Below are 11,890 nucleotides of genomic sequence, written 5' to 3'. Positions count from 1 at the left end.
GACAGCCTCCCGGTCCCCGCCGGCAGAGGACAGAGCTCGAACTACCGATCTTTAGGTAGGACTGAGACCACTCACACACAACACCGCGACAACGAGGTCACAACTCCTTGCCTGACGTCGCGTACCTACTCACTGCTAGGTGAACAGGGGCTACACGTGAAAGAAGGTAAACCCAACCTATCTTCACCCGGCCGGGGAATCAAACCCCGGTCCTTCTGGTCGTGTGTGTTGGGGGTGGGGGGTCATAACTTTGCCCTAAAGACCTCCTGTATCTTCTCTCTCTCTCTCTCTCTCTCACTCTCTCTCTATAACTCTTGATTCCCTGGCCTCACCGTGATTCAATGTTCCGATCGGCAACTTTATGGTACTTCGGTTTCCTCTCTGAACACGAGTTTTTTAACATCTTCGATTAACTTTTCTTGTGGTGCGTCTATATCAGTTTTTCTATCCCTCTTTTTAGGGTGCAGCTTTCGACACACGGCACCTATTTAATCTTTGCTATTTTGTGACTGCATTTTCATCTGACTCCAAGAGAGAGAGAGAGAGAGAGAGAGAGAGAGAGAGAGAGAGAGAGAGAGAGAGAGAGAGAGAGAGAGAGAGAGAGAGAGAGCAACAAAGACCCTAGCGACGCGTGCAGTAGCTCCACGCGAGATACTGCAACGTTTGACGATTACCGAGTCGAGATATGGAAACAATAAAACTTTAAGAACAATAGAGCTTACGTTTGTTTACACACCTTCAAAGGTTACTGCAGGGAAAACAACAACAATAACAACACACACACACACACACACACACACACACACACACACACACACACATACACTCGCACGCACGCACGGGCGCACGCACTGTTTTTTTTCCACTTGCGTCTTCCCTCTCCTCCTTCAAGAACTTTTTTTCTTTGTTTCCTTTTCTGCTTCTTTTCCTTTTTTCTCCGTAATATTTCTTCTTGTTTAAATTCTCTTAATTTTCCTTTCTTGTCGTTTATTTTCTGTCTTTTCTCATTACCTTTTTAGGTCTTTTCTCATTACTTTTTTAGGTCTTTTCTCATTACTTTTTTAGGTCTTTTTTCATTATTTTTCATGTATTTTCTAATTACTTTTTGGGGTCTTTTCTCATTACTTTTTTAGGTCTTTTCTCATTGCTTTTTTAGGTCTTTTCCCATTACTTTTTTAGGTCTTTTCTCATTACTTTTTTAGGTCTTTTCTCATTACTTTTTTAGGTCTTTTCTCATTGCTTTTTTAGGTCTTTTCCCATTACTTTTTTAGGTCTTTTCTCATTACTTTTTTAGGTCTTTTCTCATTACTTTTTTAGGTCTTTTCCCATTACTTTTTAGGTCTTTTCTCATTGCTTTTTAGGTCTTTTCCATTACTTTTTAGGTATTTTCCCATTACTTTTTTAGGTCTTTTCTCATTACTTTTTTAGGTCTTTTCTCATTACTTTTTTAGGTCTTTTCCCATTACTTTTTAGGTCTTTTCTCATTGCTTTTTTAGGTCTTTTCCCATTACTTTTTTAGGTCTTTTCTCATTACTTTTTTAGGTCTTTTCCCATTACTTTTTTAGGTCTTTTCTCATTACTTTTTAGGTCATTTCTCATTACTTTTTTAGGTCTTTTCTCATTACTTTTTCATGTATTTTCTAATTACTTTTTGGGGTCTTTTCCCATTACTTTTTTAGGTCTTTTCCCATTACTTTTTTAGGTCTTTTCCCATTACTTTTTTAGGTCTTTTCCCATTACTTTTTTAGGTCTTTTCTCATTACTTTTTTAGGTCTTTTCTCATTACTTTTTTAGGTCTTTTCTCATTACTTTTTTAGGTCTTTTCCCATTATTTTTTAGGTCTTTTCTCATTACTTTTTTAGGTCTTTTCTCATTACTTTTTTAGGTCTTTTCTCATTACTTTTTTAGGTCTTTTCTCATTACTTTTTTAGGTCTTTTCCCATTACTTTTTTAGGTCTTTTCTAATTACTTTTTTAGGTCTTTTCCCATTACTTTTTTAGGTCTTTTCCCATTACTTTCTTAGGTCTTTTCCCATTACTTTTTTAGGTCTTTTCCTATTACTTTTTAGGTCTTTTCTCATTACTTTTTTTATGTATTTTCTAATTACTTTTTGGGGTCATTTCCCATTACTTTTTATGTATTTTCTAATTACTTTTTTAGGTCTTTTCACATTAATTTTTTAGGTCTTTTCCCATTACTTTCTTAGGTCTTTTCTCATTTTTAATTCTTTTCCATTATATTACTTTCTTAGGTCTTTTCCCAATACTTTTTAGGTCTTATCCATTACTTTTATAGGTCTTTTCCCATTACTTTTTTACGTCTTTTCCCATTACTTTTTAGGTCTTTTCTCATTACTTTTTTAATTCTTTTCCATTACTTTTTTACGTCTTTTCCCATTACTTTTTAGGTCTTTTCCCATTAATTTTTTAGGTCTTTTCCCATTAATTTTTTTAGGTCTTTTCCCACTACTTTTTAGGTCTTTTCCCATTACTTTTTTAGGTCTTTTCCCATTACTTTTTAGGTCTTTTCCCATTACTTTTTTAGGTCTTTTCTCATTACTTTTTTAATTCTTTTCCATTACTTTTTTAGGTCTTTTCCCATTACTTTTTAGGTCTTTTCCCATTACTTTTTTACGTCTTTTCCCATTACTTTTTAGGTCTTTTCCCATTAATTTTTTAGGTCTTTTCCCATTAATTTTTTAGGTCTTTTCCCATTACTTTTTAGGTCTTTTCCCATTACTTTTTAGGTCTTTTCCCATTAATTTTTTAGGTCTTTTCCCATTAATTTTTTAGGTCTTTTCCCATTAATTTTTTAGGTCTTTTCCCATTAATTTTTTAGGTCTGTTCCCATTACTTTTTAGGTCTTTTCCCATTAATTTTTTAGGTCTTTTCCCATTACTTTTTAAGTCTTTTCCCATTAATTTTTTAGGTCTGTTCCCATTACTTTTTTAGGTATTTTCCATTACTTTTTTAGGTCTTTTCCCATACTTTTTTAGGTCTTTTCCATTACTTTTTTAGGTCTTTTCCCATTACTTTTTTAGGTCTTTTTCCATTACTTTTTTTAGGTCTTTTCCCATTACTTTTTCAGGTCTTTTTTCATTACTTTTTTAGGTCTTTTCCCATTACTTTTTTAGGTCTTTTCCCATTACTTTTTTAGGTCCTTTCCCATTACTTTGTAAGGTCTTTTCTAATTACTTTTTTAGGTCATTTCCCATTACTTTTTTTGCCTATTTCCTTCTTCTATTAGTCTTCTTATTTCCGCTTTCTTATTTTAATATTAATTACTTTGTACTATCTTATTATTATTCCTAACTTTTCCTCCTCCCCTTTCACCTCCTCCTCCTCCTCCTCCTCCCAGCTTTATATATATACGTATATATATATATATATATATATATATATATATATATATATATATATATATATATATATATATATATATATATATATATATATATATATATATATATATATATATATACTTTTTTCATATTTTCACTTGTTACGCCGAAAATTTCCTCTCAAACCTTTCCTCCTCCTTTTCTTCCTCTCCACCTCCTCCTCCTTCTCCTCCACCTCCTCCTTCTCCGCCTCCTCCTTCTCCTCCACCTCCTCCTTCTTCTCCTCCAAATCCTCCTCCTTCTTCTCTTCCACCTCTTCCTCCCTCTATGCCTCCCTCCCTCTTGTCCCTATGCCAAGAGGAAAGGGGGGAGGAAGGGGGAGGGTGGAGGTGGTGGTAGAAATGATGGAATGAGAGAGAGAGAGAGAGAGAGAGAGAGAGAGAGAGAGAGAGAGAGAGAGAGAGAGAGAGAGAGAGAGAGAGAGAGAGAGAGAGAGAGAGAGAGAGAGAGAGAGAGAGAGAGAGAGAGAGAGAAAAAATTTTTTTGAGCTCAGACTTTTTAACAAAGTGTGGAGCACAACTGAACATAGAATACAATGTATTTTATTCATTGGCTAACAATTTGAATTATCTAAATATGTTACAAAGAGACTTGCGGAATAATGCCGCTATATATTGCATGGTATGTCTATTATTTTGGAACAGTTGCGCAAACTTGTATTATTTCTGCAGTAGCCAGCAGGAACATACCGAGGCCTCAGGTGGGTAACGTCTTGATCATTGCACTCAAACATGACAGGGTACTCGTCTCCTATACTATTGTTACTACATTCACCACAAAGTCCTTCCTCTCTATAGGGGCTCTGGTAAACCTGCCCGTTGCAATGGGTAATCTGTGGTTATTAGTTCAAAATTCCAAAGACTTATTCTATACGGCTTTGGTAACCTTATTAAGTAGCTTTGAAAAGAGAAACTGTCATTATAAGTCACATAAGTACTGCATGATGATTTACTGTTTAAAGTTGAATGCCACTCCGAGATTTAAGCATTCTTGTAAAGTTTCCCCAAGCAACTTAGTAAAGTTATACTCCTGTAATTATTAACATCCTCTACTTCCCTTACATTTTTATAAATAGGGATAATAACTCCAATTAACCAGTCCTCTGGAAGGTTCCCTGCTTCTATAATCTTGTTAAAAAGTTTACATAGAGAGTACACATGCAGTGTATGTTTCGTATGTTTAAAATATTCGTTAATGAAGTTGTCAATCTCAGCGGCTGTATTATTCTTTAGCCTCTGTATGCACCTGTTAACTTCCTCCTCTGTAACCATTTTATTCAGCTCACTGTCGTCGTCAATATCAACGCCCGCAGCATCCAGAGATTAGTTAATATTACCGTCTTTCACTGATCACTAAAAACGATTCATAAATGTTGTAATCAAAATTGGTACCTCAGACTTATTCTGTATTCCCCGTAATATCTGCCAATATAATCTAGAATCCTTAGTTTTAACATTTCTCAACTTTGCGATAAAATTACGTTTTTCCTTTGCTTTAAGCCTTTTAAGTTATTGGTTGTATTTCTTACTCCTTGATATCATGTCCATATAACTACTCGAACTTCTTAATACATTCTTATGCTTCGCCTTATGGTATTCTTTTCTTCTTGAATAACACTCTATCAAAACCAGTCAAAATACTATTATTACTTATTTTAAGGAAGGTCTTACTTCATTGAGGGAATACTTTCATTGCTGGATCAATAAGGAATGTTTGAAAATCAGCACTTAAATCAGAAACAGACTTGCGAGAGAGAAATACATAAAATTACATAGAAAATCAGACCACACAGACCCCATGGTCCAGACTAGGTGGTCTGTCCTTAAACCTAAGTGAATCTACACTAATCAGATGGCTCCAAAACGTTGCTTTTCTACTCTAGTTAATATTAAGTTCAAGGAAGTGACGGTCGAGCTTGTTTTTAAAGGAGTCAATCGTGTTACATTGGACCACTGACGGTGGGAGCTTATTCCATTCTCGCACTACAACGTTGGTGAAGAAAAATTTGGTGCAGTCTGAATTTACCTGTCTACATTTGAGTTTTATGCCATTGTTCCTCGTTCGCAGTGTCATCGATCATAAACAATTTTGTTATGTCTACATTCGTGAAACAATTAAGTATTTTAAAACATTCAATCAATTTTCCTCGGGGGCGACGTTTCTCAAGAGAGAACAGGTTAAGGGTGGAAAGCCTTTCTTCGTATGATTTGTTGCGCAAGGAAGGGATCATTTTTGTTGCTCGACGCTGAACACCTTCTAGTTTAGCAATGTCCTTTGCATGGTGAGGAGACCAAAACTGTACCGCATATTCCAAGTGGGGTCTGACTAAACTATTGTAGAGCGGAAGTATTACTTCTTTATTCTTGAATACAAAGTTTCTTTTAATGAAGCCCAACATTCTGTTCGCTTTATTTGCTGCATCGATGCATTGATGTGAGAATTTAAGTTTGACCTGATTTTGACCCCCAGGTCCTTAACGCATTGAACGCTTGTGAGTTTAACGCCGCGCATTTCGTAATCGAACTTCTCATTTCTTGTTCCAACTTGAAGGACCTGGCACTTGTCTACATTAAAGGGCATTTCATATCTATCCGACCAAGCTGAAATTTTGTGCAAATCTTCTTGGAGGCTTTGTCTGTCTTCGTCAGTGAGAATCGAGTTACCAATCTTTGTGTCGTCTGCAAATTTACTAATGCGATTATTGAGTCCAACATCCACGTCGTTGATGTAAATAATGAAGAGCACTGGGCCAAGAACCGAGCCCTGAGGGACGCCACTAGTGACCGGCGCCCACTCTGAGTTAAATCCATTAATCACCACTCTTTGTTGTCTGTTGCTCAACCAATTCGCGATCCATTGGTTTACTTGACCGTCAATACCTATTTGCTTTAATTTATAAAGTAATTTACGATGTGGGACTTTATCAAACGCTTTCTGGAAATCAAGATAGACTACGTCCAATGATTTGGTTACGTCATAAACTGAGAAGAGGTCGTTATAAAAGGTCAATAGGTTTGATAGGCAGGATCTTTTGTTACGGAAGCCATGTTGTGAATCCCCAATTCATGAGTGGCTTTCGAGGTAACTCACAATTTTGTCTCTAATTATGCTCTCAAGTAACTTACCTACAATTGAAGTTACACTAATGAGTCGGTAGTTACCTGGTATTTTTTGTCTCCTTTCTTAAAAATCGGTGTCACGTTAGCCTTTTTCCAATCCGAAGGGACGATGCCTTGTCGCAAGGACATATTGAATACGGTAGTGAGAGAGGAGACTATTTCGCTCTTTGTTTCTTTAAGCAGTATAAGATATACTTTATCGGGTCCGGGACTTTTATTTGTTTTAAGTGAATGGAGAGCTTTAAGGACTTCATCGGTTGTTATTTCAATATTAGGCAATGCATGCTCGAGATTTACATTAGTACTGGTGTTGGTGGTAGTGGGAGGATGACTGTTAGTATTAAACACCGAGGAAAAGTAATTGTTTAAGAGGTTTGCAATGTGTTGGCTGTCAGTCACTAGTGCACCGTCGCTGTTTGTTAAAGGTCCAATTCCACTTCTGATCGTCTTTCTATTGTTTATGTAACTGAAGAAGGATTTCGGATTATTTTTACAGTTGGCTGCAATATTTTCTTCATATATACGTTTTGCCTTACATACTAATCTTTTTACTCGTCGCCTGGCATCGTTATAAAGTCTAATGTTTTCGGGCGTGCTTTGTTCTTTCTTTAAACTGTAAAACAATTTTCTCTCCTTGACTGAGTGTTTAATTTCGCTATTAAACCAAGGTGGGCTTTTATTAGTGTTAATTCGCTTCTCGCACAAGGGGACGAATGTGTTCTGCTGAGTGAGTAAGTGATTTTTAAAGCTTAGCCAGGCTTTGCCGTCATCTGATAGTTGTATTTCTGTTAGTTTTTGTCGGATTTCTACGAAGTTAGCTCTTTTGAAATTGGGCACCTTTACTTTATTTTCAGTCACTGATGTTTGAGCTCTAATGTCTACGCGCACTAATTTATGACCGCAAGAACCGAGGTGTTCTCCTACCGTGACATTACTGACTAGGTTATCTTGGGTCGTTATAACAAGGTCGAGTATGTTATTTTGTCGAGTTGGTTCAGAAACCATTTGGCTTAGATAATTTTCCTCTAGAAATTCGATCATTCTAAGTGACTCGCCTTCTGTACCTGACAGTGTCGCCCAGTCAATATGGAGGAGGTTAAAGTCTCCTAATATCAGTGAGTACAGCCTTAAAACGCTGTACATTTCAAGGTCGTCATGGAGTGATTGCCCGGGAGGCCTGTAGGTGACAGATATATTTAAATTGACTTTTGCAATGTTTACTCGCACGCACAAATGCTCAACGTTACTGTCTTTTGGTGTTTTGTCAGTGGGTTAGAGAGAGAGAGAGAGAGACATATTTGAAATAATGTCCAGTTATATAATCATGTCTATATAAATACATATATATATATATATATATATATATATATATATATATATATATATATATATATATATATATATATATATATATATATATATATATATATATATATATATATATATATATATATATATATATATATATATATATATATATATATATATATATATATATATATATATATATATATATATATATATATATTATAGGCGGTGGCCGAACTGGTAGCGTACTGGGCCCACATTCACCGCGTGATGGACGACGCGGGTTCGAATCCCCACGTTACCACTCGGATTTTTCAGTCACCGCCGAGTGGCTTAAAACTACCCACATGCTGTCCTGAAGACCACCCATCAACCCGGACTCTAGAGGAAGCCGTCCAAGCGAATCAAGAACGAGTTCCGGGGGGCAGCATGAGCCAATGCAAGATGGCGCCACTATAAACACTCGCCTGCGCCAGAACGGGCTGGGCCGACCATCAGGCCCCACCTGGAAGAAGCCTTGGGCCGACCATCAGGCCCAACCAGGAAGATGCCTACCGGCGCAACAGGCAACGACATAAAAAAGAAAATATATATATATATATATATATATATATATATATATATATATATATATATATATATATATATATATATATATATATATATATATATATTTTACAACAAAGGAGGCAGCTCAAGGGCACACAAAAAAAGGAAACAATAATAACAAAAAAAGCCCGCTACTCGCTGCTCCTAAAAAAGAAACAAAAGAGGTAGCCGAAAGGAAGATCAAATACGGAAGGAGAGGTGTCCTGATACCCTCCTCTTGAAAGAGTTCAAGTCGTAGGCAGGAGGAAATACAGATGAAGGAAGATTGTTCCAGAGTTTACCAGCGTGAGGGATGAAAGAGTGAAGATGCTGGTTAACTTTTGCATAAGGGGTTTGGACAGTATAGGGATGAGCATGAGTAGAAAGTCGAGTGCAGCGGGGCCGCGGGAGGGGGGGAGGCATGCAGTTACCAAGTTCAGAAGAGCAGTCAGCGTGGAAATATCGATAGAAGATAGAAAGAGAGGCAACATTGCGGCGGAATTTAAGAGGTAGAAGACTATCAGTATGAGGAGGAGAGCTAATGAGACGAAGAGCCTTAGCCTCCACTCTGTCCAGAAGAGCTGTGTGAGTGGAGCCCCCCCACACATGAGATGCATAATCCATACGAGGGCGGACAAGGCCCCTGTATATGGACAGCAACTGTGCAGGGGAGAAGAACTGTCGGAGACGGTACAGAACGCCCAGCCTCGAGGAAGCTGATTTGGTAAGAGATGAGATATGAAGTTTCCAGTTGAGATTTTGAGTTAAGGATAGACCGAGGATGTTTAGTGTTGAGGAAGGTGATAGCTGGATGTCGTCAAAGAATAGGGGATATATATATATATATATATATATATATATATATATATATATATATATATATATATATATATATATATATATATATATATATATATATATATATATATATGTGGGTTTTTTTTTTTTTTTTTTACATGTGACCTATAGCGCCGGGAGGCCAATTCATATGGGCCTGATGGTCGGTCCGAGCCCGATATGGCGCAGGCAATTGTTTATAGTGACGCCATTATTATTGGGTCATGCTGGCCCCCGGAGCACATTCTTGATTTCACTTGCGCTGTACATATTCCTGAGTCCGGGTTGATAGGTGAGCTTCAGGACAGCATGTGGGTAGTCATAGGCCACTCGGTGGTGACTGAAAAATCCCAGGTGGTTAGTGGCGGATTCGAACCCACATCATGGACAACGCGCGGATTGCGGGGCCGGCACGCTAACCACTAAGCCACCGCCTCCCCGTTTTATATGTATATATATATATATATATATATATATATATATATATATATATATATATATATATATATATATATATATCTATATATATATAGTGGTTGAGGGCCGACCCGCATTGCCGCGTTTGGATGATGCGTGTTCGAATCCACACCACCTGGTATTTTCAACCGCCGAGTGACCTAAGATTACCCACATGCTGTCCTGAAGATCACCTATCAACCCGGACTTAGAAGAAGCTGCCCAAGTGAAATCAAGAATGAGTTCCGGGGACAGCATGAGGCAAGAATAATGGCGCCATTATAAACAACTATCTATATATATATATATATATATATATATATATATATATATATATATATATATATATATATATATATATATATATATATATATATATATATATATATATATATATATATATATATATATATATATATATATATATATATATATATATATATATATATATATATATATATATTCACCACACAGTCTGGGTTCACGCCTGGTAAGTCAACAACTGTCCGTATGCTAGCGCTTCGCGTACTGGTAAGGCGCGGACGTGAGTTTCGACGTGAAATGTCTGCAGCCTATGTCGATCTCAAGAAGGCGTTTGACTCAGTGCATCGCGAGGCACTCTGGGATCTCCTGCGTCTCCGTGGGATTCCTGCAAGGGCACGTGGCACGTCACCCAGAAGCTGATGCTGCTCACTGGGTTGTTTCTGTAAGAGACAGTCCTGAGCGGAGGAGGCCAAGGGGACGCCCGCGAAGCTCGTGGTTTGAGCAAGTTGATGGATCTTGCCAGGAAGTATTCTGGATGGGAAGGAGGCCTGCTTGGAGAATCTCCCAGAGGGATCTTCGGGCATGGCGAAGCGCCCCCCGGTGTATGACCCCCATGAATAATTGACTGATTTTTCACCACCAATCGGGAGATAAAAATTCCAGTCTTCTCATTGAATATATACACACATCATGCTTCCATCTATCTACTCGTCCGTCTTTCTTACTTCTCTCTTTCCTTTTTCTTTCTCTCGTTTATACATTAATTTACGCATCTTAATTTTCTTTACTAACCAATAAAGACAGAAATTCATGCTTAAATTACCTGGCCCGTCAAATTATTTTAGACAGGTAGAATTTGGACACCAACACTTGACTGAGACACACACACACACACACACACACACACACACAGAGAGCCGCTGTTTACTGGCTCGTGGCGTGAAAAATTTATCGTCATATTGGGTGACCGCACACGTCCGGCGAGTCGTGCAAATTATTAAAACAATAACTGTGAGGCGATGACAAGTGTGTGTGTGTGTGTGTGTGTGTGTGTGTGTGTGTGTGTGTGTGTGTGTGTGTGTGTGTGTGTGTGTGTGTGTGTAAAAAGACTGATATGGAGATATACAACAAAAAAACATTACATTTTCGCCACAGGTTAAAAAAATGAGTCACGCAGAAAATTCAAACTGATAATAAGAAAAATTACGTCCCACAGAGACGACAACAGACAGACAGATAAAAATAAACAGAAGTACAAATCAGAACAAAACATAAAACAAACCTCGCTCTAACACCTGCACAAAAAAAACTCCACCACTTGTAAAGATTCTCGCCCGGGACTAGAAGGTAAAAACGACTAAGTGCATATACAGACAAGTAAAACTGGTAAAGAACAATTACTCAGCGCCATTTACCTTTATCCTGGGGCGACGATGATGATGATGATGATGATGAGGAGGAGGAGGAGGAGGAGGTCCCATTGCAGGCTCGTTGGAAGGTTCATATTCCTGCAGACAGATAACAGTTTATTAATATATTTTCCTCGCCTTTGTTTTTCATCTTTCCTTATTTTGCTGGAAGGAGAAAAAGAAAGAAAATGTGATGAAATAAAGTAAATGAAGAAAGGGGAACATAAAGAGGGAGGAAAAGGGAGTTAGAAATATAACAGTAATGAGATGAGGAAGGGGAAAAGATAACACACACACACACACACACACACACACAATATATATATATATATATATATATATATATATATATATATATATATATATATATATATATATATATATATATATATATATATATATATATATATATATATATATATATATATATATATATATATATATATATATATATATATATATATATATATATATATATATATATATATATATATATATATATATATATA

This window comes from Eriocheir sinensis, unplaced genomic scaffold, assembly GCF_024679095.1.
Source record: "Eriocheir sinensis breed Jianghai 21 unplaced genomic scaffold, ASM2467909v1 Scaffold100, whole genome shotgun sequence".
NCBI lineage: Eukaryota > Metazoa > Arthropoda > Malacostraca > Decapoda > Varunidae > Eriocheir > Eriocheir sinensis.
The sequence above is the reverse complement of the archived record's forward strand: the minus strand, read 5'-3'. Positions refer to the sequence as shown.